The sequence below is a fragment of the Epinephelus fuscoguttatus genome, linkage group LG23, assembly GCF_011397635.1.
Source record: "Epinephelus fuscoguttatus linkage group LG23, E.fuscoguttatus.final_Chr_v1".
NCBI classification, from domain to species: domain Eukaryota; kingdom Metazoa; phylum Chordata; class Actinopteri; order Perciformes; family Serranidae; genus Epinephelus; species Epinephelus fuscoguttatus.
The window spans coordinates 31,613,329-31,628,586 of NC_064774.1; the positions used below are offsets into that span (position 1 = coordinate 31,613,329).

Below are 15,258 nucleotides of genomic sequence, written 5' to 3' on the forward strand. Positions count from 1 at the left end.
TAGGCCTTCCTTGCCTGGTAAATCCCCATTTCCAGGGTTGGATATTAGCACTAGCCAACAGCCATATGCTGGTAAAATATGCAAGTGGCAACTAGATTTGCTTTACTTATCAGCCAAACAAACAAACAAACAAACAATGGAAATGTATTGAGTGGCTGGTAGATTTTGGAATCCATCAGCACTAGTGGCAGGTGGACAAAAAAAACTTCATTTCCAACCCTGTCCATGTCTTTCAAACTCCAAACCTCTAGTTTGACCTTCTGTCATAAACTCATACTCTGAGGACAAAACCCCTGATAACATCATCATTGTCATGAAAAAGATGAAGCTAACCGCTGATAGCCACTAACTTCCATGATTGGGAATGAAACTGGCAAAATAGAGGCTTCACTTGCTACTGATTTTTGCTTGCTACCAACTGCCGCACATTAAGTGCAGCCCCATGCACCAATTGGAAGCCTTGAGACACAACACATCAGCAAGTTATTACTATTACTAAACTTTATTATTGCTAAAGTAAAAGATATGAGTACTTCTTCAATCTCTGTATTAGCTTAAAATCATGTCTGGATGTCTGCTACTTAAATAAGATTTCTCACCTGAAGAGCCAATCTCAAGAGCAAAGCAATATTGTTTTTCATTGTCTATAAAAATGGGTCATATTGCTAAGGATATTTCTCGACCTCAACAACAACAGACAACAATAGACTTACAATGTAAAGAGCGGATCATTTTTTTCTGAGGTACATTAACTTCCCACTTAAATAATGAACACCTATAGCCTTTGTTTAAATCACTATGTCCTAAAAGTAGTAAATTTCACCAACAATCAAATTTATTTTCCCTCTGTCAGCCAGTGAGCAAGCCCGAGACTGAGCGGTTGGGAGGTGTGGTTAAAGGAAATGCTAGTGGGTTTGCACATTGAGCCCCCATGATCACAGTTAATTTTCTTACCCAAAATCAAACTGTTTTGCAGTCATGTTCTTCGATGTATAAAGAGAAGTGGATACAGTGTTCAAGGTGGGGCCTCATTCATTACTATGAAAGTTGTTCAGTGGTGCATAAAGCAAAAAAACAAAAAGGAGCAAGGAATTGTTTGGGGAGGGTGTTTTGATTTTGTTGGGAAAAGAGGAAAGAAATATTGTGGTGGAGTCAAGATAGCCTGCCTTGGGAGAAGAAAAAACTTCTGTAGACTCGTGTTTTTGATGATTCTCCGACCCTGTGTGTGTGAAGGACCAGAAAGAAACTGAGCCAACAACCAAGCAGGACCAGATTGTTTTTTTTATGCCAGCCCGTTGAGTTTCCTCTTTTTTTGGGACATTTTTCTTTTTCTGCAATGCATTGCTTTTTCCCAGAGCCTGTTTTGTTTTTCATTTCAAGAAGTACATTTCTTTCTCACTGGGATTATCTAGAGTTGGATGAAGAAAATTATTAGTATTTCAACATTTTTTTCCCTGTATTGTCATTTGGGGAGGGGCACAATATATACTGAAGTTTTGTTTACTATGTTCCTCTGCTGGTGTCAGTACGGGGCTGGAGTCAGGCTAACAAAGATTAAATAATTACTCAAGCTTTTGAATTTAATTCATAACTAGGCTTTAAAGGTAAGCTGACTGTTATAGTGTGTAGTGTTGTGGGGTGGCAGCCACTGTGTGCCTAGCTGCTGCTGGATTGCGGGTTATACATGGAAAATAATAGGGGCAGCTGATTTGATGCATGCTGTTTGGCAGTGTGTTTCAGCCTGAAGAGTCTGCAGTCACACTAACAGCTCTGCCAAGCTGTACTTACACCATGTTTCAACTTTCGTATGTGACCAGTGTCTATAGACCTTTAAATATACCGATGATGCCTCTAGTGTCCAATGCAAGGAAGTGCATTATGGATGGATAGACCCTGATAGAGTCTACCTGTAGCAGAAAGAGGCTATTTTTGTCTGTTTTTTTGCCATACAGTAGTTTGGAATACATGCTTGGAACATTACTGGGACAAAACAGGACCAATATTGATGGCAACAAATAAGTGAAGATGTTGGCCTGCCATTTCACAAAACATGGTATGTTTTGTGAAATGTTTCATTAAAAAGTTGTATGAATGGCTGAATGAGTCACAATGACAGTTAGACTGTAAATAATATATATCCATATTTTAGCAGAATAACATTACTCAGATTCACAATGAGATAAAACTGGATGAACATGTTATTTTTAATCAAAACAACCTCACTTGAGATTCAACACAGGCAACTGAACTGAAGGCAATAACCTGTTAGCTAGTTAGCAGCCTGTTAGCTAAGCTAGCATACCGTCATATGGTTTCTGTGAAATCCACAGCAAAAGTTCAATTTTCTGAACGCACTTGATGCAAATTCTAAACCGAAATATTATGGAGAGGAGTAGTTCCGCAGGCACATCGGACATCTACAGATTCCCATGGGAATGAATGAACTTCTGGTTGACTCGTCTCCGTATGTATCCCTAAGTGGAAATGAAACTTTAGGCACTAACATCTCCTTGCTAACATGCTCACAGTGACAATGTTAGTTTAGATTGGTAGCATGCTAACAGCTGCAAACTAGCACTTAACACTATATAAAGCCCATGTCATTAGTTTTAAAGGTATTTTAATAACAAAATATTAGACAAAAAGCAAATACAAAAATTAATATTGTGATTAGTTACATTGTAATGAAGTCTGTAGCAGCCAAGTTACCTACTTTGTGTGATAATGGGATGCACTTCATTTTACATACAAAGTAGTCACTCTTGTGTGTCCCAAAATGCCACAGTATGCCTACAAGGGCATGCCACCATATCATTAATCAAAGTGCATCTTATCGACCTTGTGTCATACCAGCCTCACTGTGTTATCATGCGTCTTTTTTATGCTTAATGCAAACTTAGATAATCCAGAAGTTTCTTTCCATGATTATAAACCCATCTAATAGCTATACGCATCTAGCAATGGAGATATAGTGTGTGTGTGTGTGTGTGTGTGTGTGGCTGCTGCTATGCTGTGATAGAGTGTGTGTCCTGCAGCCCTGTCTGCTCCTAAATAGCCCTGCTGTCTAGGATGCAGTAAGGCCATAGAAAATGAGGAAAAAGAGCAAGAAAGCTCGAGAATGGGAAGCGCTCAGACGGAGAGAGACAGAGAGCATGCACCTGTAGCCCTCATCAGCTCTATTTGAATATCAAAGAAGGCCAGTTCACATTACCCTGTTTGTAGACAGGCCTGACCCTGGGAGTGGAGATGAAAGTGAAACAGAATGTTTAAGACTCTCACCTTTGTGCTGTCCTCATCATTAAGCACTAGACACTGCAATTCAAAACGCAGTCAACTAGACACACGAACAGCTGACAGTAAAGCCAATGTATCACCCACACCATAGCTCTCTGAAGGTCACTATCAGCGGTTGTGCTGATATTTAATATCTATGGAGGGACAACCTGTTTGCTCATGGGGGCAGGGACCGGGTTTCTGACTGACACCAATGATGTTCTGGTGCTGAGATCTAACAACTCAAAGACCAGCTATAAGCTCAGTGGCAGAAGGTACATTACACCATATGGTTACATCATGCCTGTTGCTATGCAACATAAAGTATGACAACAGCTTGTGAGCTGTCTCATAGAGCATCACAGTTTGTAATTCTGATAACTGGAAATGAGTCAGCATTTTTTATCTATGTTATTCCAGAACATAAGGCACGTGGGTAAGGACTGGCTGCTTGTGTTGTAGCAAGCAATAGTGCCTCCACCTAAAATCTCCAAATATCCTGTGGCAAAGTAAAGTGAAAATGTATATTATTAATATTATTCATTTCAATGTGGGCCTAATTTTTGTAGTTTTGTCCATCAGTGCCATCGGTTATGATAACACTGTACTCACCAAGTTAAACTGCTGACCTGTGGGTGACACATAGATGTATAAAGAGAACTGGATAGTGCTGGAGGCGGGGCCTATTCATTCCTATGAAAGTTGCTCAGTGGCACATAAAGCCAACAAAGTTTAACTTCCATGTGTAAAATCACTTGGATCTTCCATTCTGTTTCCGCACTGCTGGGCCCACAGAGTAGGCATACTAGAGACTTTTGCTGGCCGAGTGGCTAACCTCTGTTGGGCAAGCGGCTGGCTTCCTGTTTAGCACTTTGCTACTAAATGGAGATAAAATGATTTAATCATGAGGCTCTTGTAGACTGACCAAATTGATCAAATACTGATAGTGAAAAGAGTCACGTGATGCTGTATCCACTGATTTGCAGACATGTCTTTTACAATGCAAGTATATGGGGAAAAGTTTTCCACCCGGAAGTTATTGTAAACAAACATTGTGATTCAGTCTACACGAAGTGGAAATGGTGTGCAGTATGGTAGTACAGTGTATTAGATGTAGAAGGCCAGTATACAGTGTGTCAGCACCCGTATCATATCCTCATTCACGTCTACATCAAACTAACGGGTTAACAATCATAGTCCTTAGACAATCCCTAATGGAACCTTCTTACCTTAAACAAACTCTTTTTCCCTCAGGTGAAGTAAGGAGAATAACTGGTTTAAAAAAAAGTATTTAACTATAGAGCTCAAAGAACCACTTCAGAACAGTTCACCAGCAGCTCAAACTATTTTCATGTTATTTTAAATCTCCCCTTCTTGTTATTGCAGGCTCACCTCCTCTCAGTTTGACCCCTCGGGCTACGTAAGAGCCTGACAGGTGGGCTGCTACTGTGTTACCTCATCTTGCTGCCACACACAAACACACACATACACACAAAGTGGTTTTAGAGACTGATTATCATGTATTTGTCTAAAAAAAACCTAGTACATTTTGAAATGATGAGAGTGTAGGCAACTCATTGTAGTTTTGGAATCAAATTGTTTTCATGCTGGGCAGTTTGTTATTTTGTACCTGAAATTACTTACTTAATAATAGCTCCCATGTCCCTTCAAACTGCATCAGATTTCCTTTTATCTTGAGTTTCCTGTGTTTCAAGATCTTTCTAAAAAGAGAGAGCTAACCGATTATGTGCTGTTTCTACTTCTCTTTGCTTATTTGAAGTATACTGAATCCTTAATGCTACTGGTTTTGTAACAACCAGACCAATTGCTACTATTAATACCAGTAATACCTTTGCTATTATCAAAGCTATTACTCATACTGCTGCTAATACTACTGCTATTATTAAATTGATTAATTGCCGCTAATATAACTAGTAGGCTACTGCTACTAGTGCTACTACTGTTAATATTACTAAGGCTAATGGTACTAAAGTCCAAGTAATACTACAGCTACTTATACTGCTATCAGTTAACTACCTCTACTATCAGCATTGGTGGTACTGTTACAGTCGCTGACACTTTCACCACTAAAACTATTACTTGTGATACTGCTACTACTTCCTTTACTATACTATTATTGGTGGTAATGATATAGGCCTTATGACTATTACAATTTCTGCCACTGCACCAGCCACTGCTCCGACTACAGATAGTATGATACTGCAACTACAGATAGAATTAGTGGCCTACTGTTACTGTTTTTGTAAGACACATAAAGGCTTCAAAATTCATGAGCGGCACGGTGGTGTGGTGGTTAGCACTCTCGCCTCACAGCAAGAGAGTTGCCGGTTCGATCCCGGGCATGGGCGGAGTTTGCATGTTCTCCCCGTGTCAGCGTGGGTTCTCTCCGGGCACTCCGGCTTCCTCCCACAGTCCAAAGACATGCAGATTGGGGACTAGGTTAATTGATAACTCTAAATTGTCCGTAGGTGTGAATGTGAGCGTGAATGGTTGTTTGTGTGTGTCAGCCCTGCGATAGTCTGGCGACCTGTCCAGGGTGTACCCTGCCTCTCGCCCGATGTCAGCTGGGATAGGCTCCAGCCCCCCCGCGACCCTCAAGAGGATGAAGCGGTTAGAAGATGAATGAATGAATGAATGAATTCATGAGCGGGTTATTTATTGACATATTTTATGTCATACAACAAAATGTAAAAGTCTTTTAAACGTGTGTTAACCACAGACTTTATTTGAGGCATCTAATCAAAAACCCATTGACATCAAGATGAGGGAACCAGAGCACTAAATTCACTAAAATGCGAACTCATTTATGAGTTTCAGGACTCATTCCTGGAGTACTCCATGTAAATGCCAATTGCTTCAGTGATTGTTTTATTAGCGGGGATAAGGAGTTGGACTCCGGTTTGTTTTTTCCTTGTCTCTGTGATCGGCACATCTGGAGGATGCCGTCAAATGAGCTTTAGCATGTTGTAAGTGTTTCCATCACATCTAATACAATGGCAAAACACACCATCCTCGTCTTATACACAACTCTCTTTCTGTTGCTGTTGTAGCTGAACAGGAACCCGCAGGTGGGTCTTCCAGCTCTGGTGTTTCATTTCTGCTAGTTTGACTGACACGCATGCCAGTCAACTTCTTATGCTAACCCAAGCACCTGTTGCTGATGGCAGACAGCTATAAGTTTTTCAGGCAGAACTCATGATTGTGAGCCCTGGTTCTGCCTTACATACTCTACATACCTTGTATTTTGTGTGCAGCTGAGTGCGTATAAACAGCATGTGCCATCTGCAAAAGTGGCTAATAAGAGTGACTGTGTTAAACACCACTGCCAAGTTCTGCCTGCATTTGGTGGCTATGAACATTATCTATCTAAGTTTTCTAACATTAGCCACCATAAGTTACTTGTCATACACAAGGCTGGGTATCAGTACTTAATACTTTGAGGTATCGAATGAGATGACCCAGAACAAAGTAGTATCGAAACATCTCCAGTCAAACAGTACCTACATTTGATTCTTTTTGTGCCAGAGGCGTGTTCTGACTGTCCCGACTCCCCACCCTTCAAATTTTCTGTCGCTGCCATCTCTGGTAGGGATGCACGATATTGGATCTTTTGCTGATATCCGATATGCCGCTATGTAACAACTCATTAACCAATAACCGATATTGATATATCCACTTTTTTCCCGACTTAATTTTAGTGATCCTCAAGTCTCTTCTATAGTGGAATAAACATCATATAATGCATGCATACTCTTATCATGATGGCCCACCAGCAGATAGAGACATGAAATACAATACAATACTTTCAATGTACGTAATATTCATACATTATGCAAAATAAGAAAAGGAATGTTGGCCGATTCTGATAGCTAAATTTTAAGCCGAAATTGGCTGATACCAGTGATGCACTGATATTATCAGCATGTTGGCCAATTCCGATATTTAATTTTAAAGCCATTATTGGCCGAGACCGATGACGTGCTGATATTATTGTACATCCCTAATCTCCGGAGCTGCTTTCTTTCCGGCAAGTTCTGCGTCTGCTCAGTTAGCATGAGTTACTACAGCAGCAATGGCTAACAACCAACACATAGCTGTTAAATGGTACAAACAAAGACACGGGCACCGAGAGGACTTGAGTGCCTCAATAAATCCCTTAATAGCCATCAGGTGACGTTAGCTGTGCCATGTGACATGCCGAGATGCCACCAAAATGTTTGCAAGTATGGCACGCACCTCCATTCACGTTATGGGTATCAAATGAGCTACTCTAGTAGTATCAGTATCACTTCAAAGACAGAGTTATTAGTACTATCAGAATTTTTTAAATGATACCCAGCCCTAGACTTACCAGACTAAGTAAGACTATAGCAACAAACCCTGAGTGTACTGACTTGAACAAAAGTGTGTTTTCTTGCAAATTAATAAAACTTTGTATTTATAAGAGGAGGACTGTGTTATTTGTTCGTTCAAAAGTTATATAGGCTCTTTAATCCCACAACTGTATCTGCCTATAAAGTGCGACTGTTATTTAAAGCTCATAAATGTATGAATGTAACTACTTCAATGCCAAATTTTTGAGTAAGATTCTAAATAGTTGTAATTTTATCCAAACTTGTGAGAATAAATCACTTCAGGTTAACAGCTGTCTTATAGACAGGCATCTACATAAATCATCTCTTCATTAAATATGAATAAATAGCCTGCATCATACCCATTAATGCAGAGGTGGACGACACTGACTGTACCATCTGGTTTTACATATTTTGGTCTCACATATCTGCAACCGGCATCAGCCTGACTCTAATCACAACATCGCCAAGGATCTATGTTTAGGCCCATATGCCTAAAACTGTCATTTCCCAGCACGCTACAAATATGACTCATCACTCAGCAAACTATATTATTGTTGGATCATGAATAACATCAGAGCACTGCTACTACTTTTTGTATTGTGAGCCATTTTGAGCTCATTTTCCCTGACCATCCCACCAAATCCTTTCCTCCTAAAAGCTTCCTGGAAGCATCTAGAAGCAGGGAAATATTGCATGAAACTGTTAATGCGCCAGAAATGCTTCATTTCTGGTCCAGGATGATTCAAACATGGCCTCTATCTCCTCTTATTATTCCTGCTCTGTCTGTGCGGATTGCAGCGGATTGCGTTTTCCCAGGGCCATGCTGTGTGGATGCTACTTCTTCTACTCTCTATTATGACATATGATGTAGTAACCTGATCGAATCTGGCCATTAACAGGCTTTGCTTGAAATGGGGAGTATGAGAGATCAGCATCCACAAAAATATCTATTATTTCTCCTTTTTCACAATTAAATATCAGATTTGGGCAACATAAACAGGCTATTGTGCCATTTTTAAGGCGCATGCAGGCTGGGTTTGTACACAGGGGATTCCACTGCACAGACAACACACACTACATATAGGGAAGACATCAGCACGCACACACACACCCTCCTTACGCACAAACACATTTCCCTATCATACACACACACAGCAGCAGCAGCAGCAGTGATTTAGATGTAAATAATAAAAAATGGCCACTAATAAGAAGAAAATCCCTTAGAAAACTCCAGCCAGTGTCTTATTTTGCTTCACTTCCAACAGTTTGACATCACTTACCAATCAATTTACCTCATAAAGATTCACGTCAGCTTGAATAAAGATGAGAAAGTCAACAATCCACAAATAAAAAGGTGACTTTAACCTCCATCATTTCCTTTGAAGAGCAGTAAAGCAGACAACAGGCCAGCTGGCGTCTCCTGCCATCTGCTCTGTGTGGATGGGGCTGCTGCTGCTGCTGCTGGAATAAAGACAGGTGATGTGGAGAAATCAGATAAACAGGCCCGTACCCGCTGATGTTTGCCAATGGAGGTCCGGGACCGGCTCGGATCTGTGCGTAATTCCTCCTCTGGGTGTGTGTGTGTGCGTGTGTGTCTGGGTGCGGGTTCTGTCAGTCCCCGTACGGCCTGGGAAGCGTGAAGACGGAGAACAGGAGCGAAGAAGACGATGAGGGAGAATAAGCGCAGGGTATCAGGAGCGGTAGCATCGCCTCTCCTCCGTTCACGTTACACCGGAGACTGAGACACGTTCATCCCTGCCGGATATAACAGCAGACAGCCCCGATGTCACGCCTACGTCTCTCTCTCTCCCTCCCTCTCCCTCTCTCTCTCTCTGGCTCGAGAAAGAAAGAGAAATCTTGTAACACGAAAATGGTGTTGCCTTTACGTGATCCTGGTAAATTCGAGGTTCCTAATCTGGTGCCTTCAATAACTCATGCAATTCTGTGGAAATAGGCATCACTTACAGAAACAGTGTAAATGCACCCCCACCTCCTCCTGGCTGGAAGATGGGACAGTGGCGCCCCCAAGAAATGTTTCATCTGGGCTGGCTTTTTCTTTAAATCCTTTGAATTGTGCAGAAGACCTTTTTTTCAAGTGTAATGTATGCTCAGTTTTTAAGGTGGTGTATATCTTACGAAGAAATAAACTTTATAATTCTCAAAATTTTGACTGCTTGTGTTTTTTGTTAACAGTATTTACCTGTACTGTTACTTTCAATACTTAAGTATTGAGCTGTGGCTCAGAGGTAGAGTGGGTCGTCCACCAATTGAAAGGTCAGCGGTTCAATCCCCTGCTCCTCCAGTATGCATGTCAAAGTATCCTTGAGATACTGAACCCCAAATTGCTTCCAATGGCTGTTCCACTGGTGTGTGAGTGTGTTAAAAACTGAGTGGCAGATGGCACCTTGTAGGCTACCAGTGTATGAATGAGTGAATGTGACTCACAGTGTAAAAAGCGCTTTGAGTGGTCAGATGACTAGAAAGGCGCTATACAAGTGTATTTCCATTTACCATTTAAGTACATTTAATGTTGTAAAATTATGTTTGATACTTAAGTCGAGAAATATAAGATGCTTTCAGACTTTTACTAAAGTAACATTCTAATGGGTGACCAAAGTAATTTTCTGGTAAGAAATCTGAACATTTACTTAAGTGTGACTTTAAGTACTTCCACCACTCGAAACAAGCCTTCTCAAGTTTAGGGGAGGCTTGTGGGTACCCATCGAGCCCATTATTATTCAGATATCTTGAGGTGAGAGGTCAGGGGACCCCTTTGAAAATGGCCATGCCAGTTGTTCTCTTGCCAAAATTTAGCCTTATTTTGGAGCATTGTTTAGACCCCTTCCCAACAAGCTATAGTACCAATGGATGCTTTGTCTAGTCTCACAAGTTAACTATCTTCGTGCTAGCTTAAAAAAAAAAAGTACGCTTCTGCTTCTTAAAGACAATAATGATGGCCTCCAATTATTTCATAGGGTGGGTGGTGGGGTTAGGGCCAAGCAATCATATCAGGGTGGTCATGCCCCCTCCAGCTCCCCCCTGGGGTCATCACTAAGTTGGGATGCCTTTTCTTCATTTACAACAAATCAAAGGTACTACTTTTCCTGGAGGACAAATTTAATAAATGGTTTCAAAAGCTAACTAATGGCTTTCTTAAAAGTTACTTTATGATTTATTAATAGTTAACATATAAGTTATGGGCCATAAATAGAAACAACTTTTGGGCTGCTAAGTTGTAGTTGGTGTCAATCCTTCAGCTGTATACAACCAACATGAAAGTAAAGGGGCTGTATAAGCTTTACAACCTTATCAGTGTTAAGTATCAATATTGATTAAGCCAATGGGACACCAGATGCTTTATGGCCATGTAACTGGCATGGATCTAGGGATGGTAATGTCTGTCGGTGGGTCCATTCCTTTGGTCAAGACTGAAATATCTCAAAACTACTGGACAGATTGCCATGAAATTTTGTACATTTATGGTCCCCAGAGGATGAATCATAAGAAAGCTGATGATCCCCGACTCTCCCTTGAGCCGCACAATATGGTTCACATCAAAGGTTTTATTTTTTGTGTGTGAATTTTTTTTTTTTTTTTTTTTGGATGGACTGATGGGTTTCTATTAAATTTCTTACCAACATTTATGGTCCCCAGAGGATAACCCCCGGACTTTTCCACTAGTGCCACCAAGAGATTCACATTTAAGTTTTTCTTTTGTGAAATTTTCAAACGACTGGATGGACTGATGGATTTCCATGAAATTTGGTAACAATATCCATGGTGCCCAGTAGATGAATCCTACTGACTTTGGTAATTCTCTGACTGTTCCTTTGTTGCCACCATGAGGTTGACACTAGTGGTTTTGAGGTAAATGTCTGAGTAACTATTTGATGAATTGCCATGACATTCATGTTCCCCTCTGGATGAGTAGTAATATCTTTGGTGATCCATTGACTTTGTCAGTTAGTGCCATCATCAGGTCACCATTTCCATGTTGCTTACATACATTGGTTTATGACCAAATATCTGCAAAACTACCATTCCCAATAGCCTCAGTTATAGTTTGTGTTTAATACTCATCAGCATGTGGTTGCATTCTAACATGCTAAACAAAGGCGGTTAACATGGTAAAAATTACACCTGCTCAGCATCAGCATGTTAGCATGCTAGGATTTAGCTCTGACACGCCACTGTGCTTAAACTGCTGGAAACTGTAGACTTATTTTCAAATAAACGTGGAGGGCTATAGGCAATATGGACGGGAGAATGACCTGGTTGTTGTCAACCCTCTGACAGCAGGGGATAATAAGGTGCTGCCACGTGTAGGCTACATATCTAACAGTCATCTTGTTGGCAAGTGGGAGTTCCTTATAAATTAACATTTGTGCACGACTTGTCATTTTTGAAATGCAGTAGGTTTTAGAAAAATGAATAAAATATTAAAATACACCATGATATCAACAGAGTTATTTTCTAAAATTTAACAAAGCTCCTTTTAAAGTTACAGAAAAATACTTAACAACTGTTTTCATAGGCTGAGTAGATCTCTTCATGACATTTCTGTGTAAGCCTCCATCCTGCTCTAGTTTTTGAAGATTGCATAAAAAGTACAGCAGAAAATCCAGTCATGTCACTGTTTTATAAAATACTCATATCCAAAGTTATAATGAATGCTACACAACCTGGATGGGATTTGAACATTTATTACTTTGGCGCCATCTATTGACAAAAGTTTTCTACTTCTGCACATGGGGGCTTGATTAAGTTTGGGCAGTGTTTGACACATCATAGGAACTGTGGGTAGACATACTGTTTATCTGATATATATTATTTCCAAACAGGGATTATCAAAAATATCATAAAATTGACCACAAGCTTCCCTATAGCCTCCCATGTAGTGTTTGTCTGCTTTTTAAATATAGTGAATGCAGTGAACTGTTATATTTTTATACATAAAATCTCCATGTCTGTGGCAGATGCGAAACACCATCTTGCTCTGGAAGAGGATCCCTTGAACACATCCTAAGTAGCTGTCCAAAGGCCCTTGAAGAAGTGCCTTTCAAGTGCTGAAAGCAGTTGCAGAGACAGTAGCCTCAGCCATTACCGCCAGCAAACACAACCGCCCACAGAAGATCATCACCTTTGTTAAGGCTGGAGAAAAAATACCCCAAAACCAAGTTTCCAGAACACATCGCCTCATCAACCCCTCATCCATACATGGTCATCTATTTTGATTCCACCAAACAAGAGATCATGGTAGAACTAACTGTGCCCTGGGAGGAGTGCGTGGACGAAGCTCAAGGGCAAAAACATGCAAGCACCAGTAGCTGACAGAGCAGTGCAGGCGGCAGGGAACACCTGCTGTGAGCCTATTGAAGTGGGATGTCGGGGCTTTACAGGCTGGTCACTCTGCAGAGTCATCAGCAAACTAGGGATAGTGGGGCTGGCTAAGAAAAGGGCCATCAAATCTATCATCAATGCCACAAAGGAGGCCCCATGATCAGCTGCTGCTGGGCTGCAAGCCGGGGACTGACCACCCCCAGCTGGGTCGCCTGGGTGAGGGTATCTGATATTTGAAAAAACCCAAAACACCTGATGACCCCAGGATACATCACTGACAATGCATCCCAGCACATCCACAGGATATATTCTAGAAGATATTTGAATTTGATATTTGTTTAGTGCACATATGGCAGTTTAGTCAGCCAACTCATGGGCAATGGATTATTATGTGAATGAAGATACCTGTTAAAATTTGGCAAACAACTTGTTTTGTCATAGTTTACCAACCACATAAAGTCAACCATTGCTAAGATGTTAGCCTAAACTTGGGCAAATGTAAACTGCTAACAAGTCTGCGGACAACGCTATAAATAATATCCCAAAACACACATGCTTCATAATGTCTCCCTGAACAGTGCCATTCTCTTAAGGCATTTTGGCAGTTTACTGTTACAAACATTGGGTGAATACTCGTAAAGCAACCACTTTATAAAAATGTGCCTCCTGCATCATTAGGATAAAAATACCTTACCCCTTTATATGATACTATTCCAAATAGATTAAGAGCTCTACTACACTTTATGGGAGAAAAAGAAAGATTAAAGAGAGGACAGATGATCCTTCTGCAAACACACAGTGATCCAAAACCACGTTTGACCTGGCACTGCTGTCAAAGTAGGACCCCTTTACTGGCAAACTGAGTCACTTCAAACACATTCTTACTTAAGTGTAGGCCTAATCAATACACAATAATAATACACACAACAACAATAATCATCACTTTTTTAAAGGAGAGATGCCCCCTTACAATATTTTTCATGGGTTTAATTAATTTCATAAAAATTTAAAAAGAGGAACCTTCATGAACTTCTCTTCTAATAATTAATTCACAGGCTAGATTGGATTTCAGCTCTTTGTACAGTAGGTTAGTTTACATGTCAATACAGCCAGTGCAAGTGTTTCACCTCTCTTTTATAAGGTCATTCTCCTTACCACATGTCTCATGGGACAAACAATGCATGATCCAACAAAAACAACAACAGGGCCATTTTTATCACCATCTAGCTTTGCATATATTGCAAATATCCCGGCCATCTAAGCTATCCTCTATCTTCCTTATTCTTTCTTTCTATCTTTCTTTCTTTGGCAGGATTTGTTTGTTTTCTAAGGCAATGTATAAAAATGCTCGTCACTGGTTTGGTGTTAAGTAAATCCTTTAGCTAGCTGGCGAAATTTCTGAGACACTTAAAAAGAGAATTTAACTCCCTCATTGCTTGAATGGCTGTCCCACTTTACCAGTAACACACTGTCCTACTTTCACAATATGCTAATTGCAAACTAGGACAATGTCAAAGTCAAATTTTGAAAAAAGAAAAAGATTAATATGTGCATGAATGTTTGTTTTTTTTGTTTGTTTGTTTTAGAATTCTGGTTCACCAACAAAAATACAGGCTACCCATTATTGTTCAAATTTTTATAGCCTTAACATTATTTACCTTAGAACACCATATCATTTGACTTTTCATCGTGATTTACTGCAAGGTTGTTGAATATGGCGTGCTACGCCCCTGGAAGTGATGTCACAGCCACGGCACCTATGTTTTTTAATCACATACTTGCTAATGATGAGCCCAGTGTTGTTATGTAGTCATGGAAGTTCATACACATGAAGATAAAAATGATAAACCTTCACTGTCCCACTTTACCTGTATTCACCCCATATTAATCACTGTTGTAGTTGAGGGTATACGTGGGTATACCCACCTCTTATTCTGGCTGTTAACAATATACCCACCTATCAGACATTTTTAAAGCCATTTAACATGACATTATAATCATAAGTTGCAACATTGTAACAGCACTGCATAGATGGTTTACAAACCACTGACTGTTAACAAATACTTAATATAGCATGTAAAATGTTCAAATGTGTGCAACAATAAACCATTCAAATTAATTACCATGTCATTGTTTGTTAACAATGAAATAACTATTGACTAAAGTTTAACTGTTAATTTACAAAGTATTATGATGGTTATTGTAAAGTGTTACCAGAATTATGTTAAGAGATATATTTTGTAAACCACATTGATTGTAATACATTAAA

General features: G+C 40.1%; 1 protein-coding gene across 3 annotated transcripts in view; it reads right to left on the reverse strand.

Annotated features, from left to right (window-relative positions):
- The window catches only part of peli3 (pellino E3 ubiquitin protein ligase family member 3), a 47,113-nt gene that overhangs the window by 30,443 nt on the left and 1,412 nt on the right, over positions 1-15,258 (reverse strand). For 2 of the 3 annotated variants that reach the window (XM_049567877.1, XM_049567876.1), the window contains exon 1: positions 9,160-9,499. The exons of the other annotated variant lie outside the window; for it this stretch is intronic. The gene's annotated coding sequence lies outside the window, so the exon portion shown is untranslated. Of the gene's footprint in view, positions 1-9,159; positions 9,500-15,258 lie in introns of those variants that run through there. 3 annotated transcript variants of the gene reach the window in all.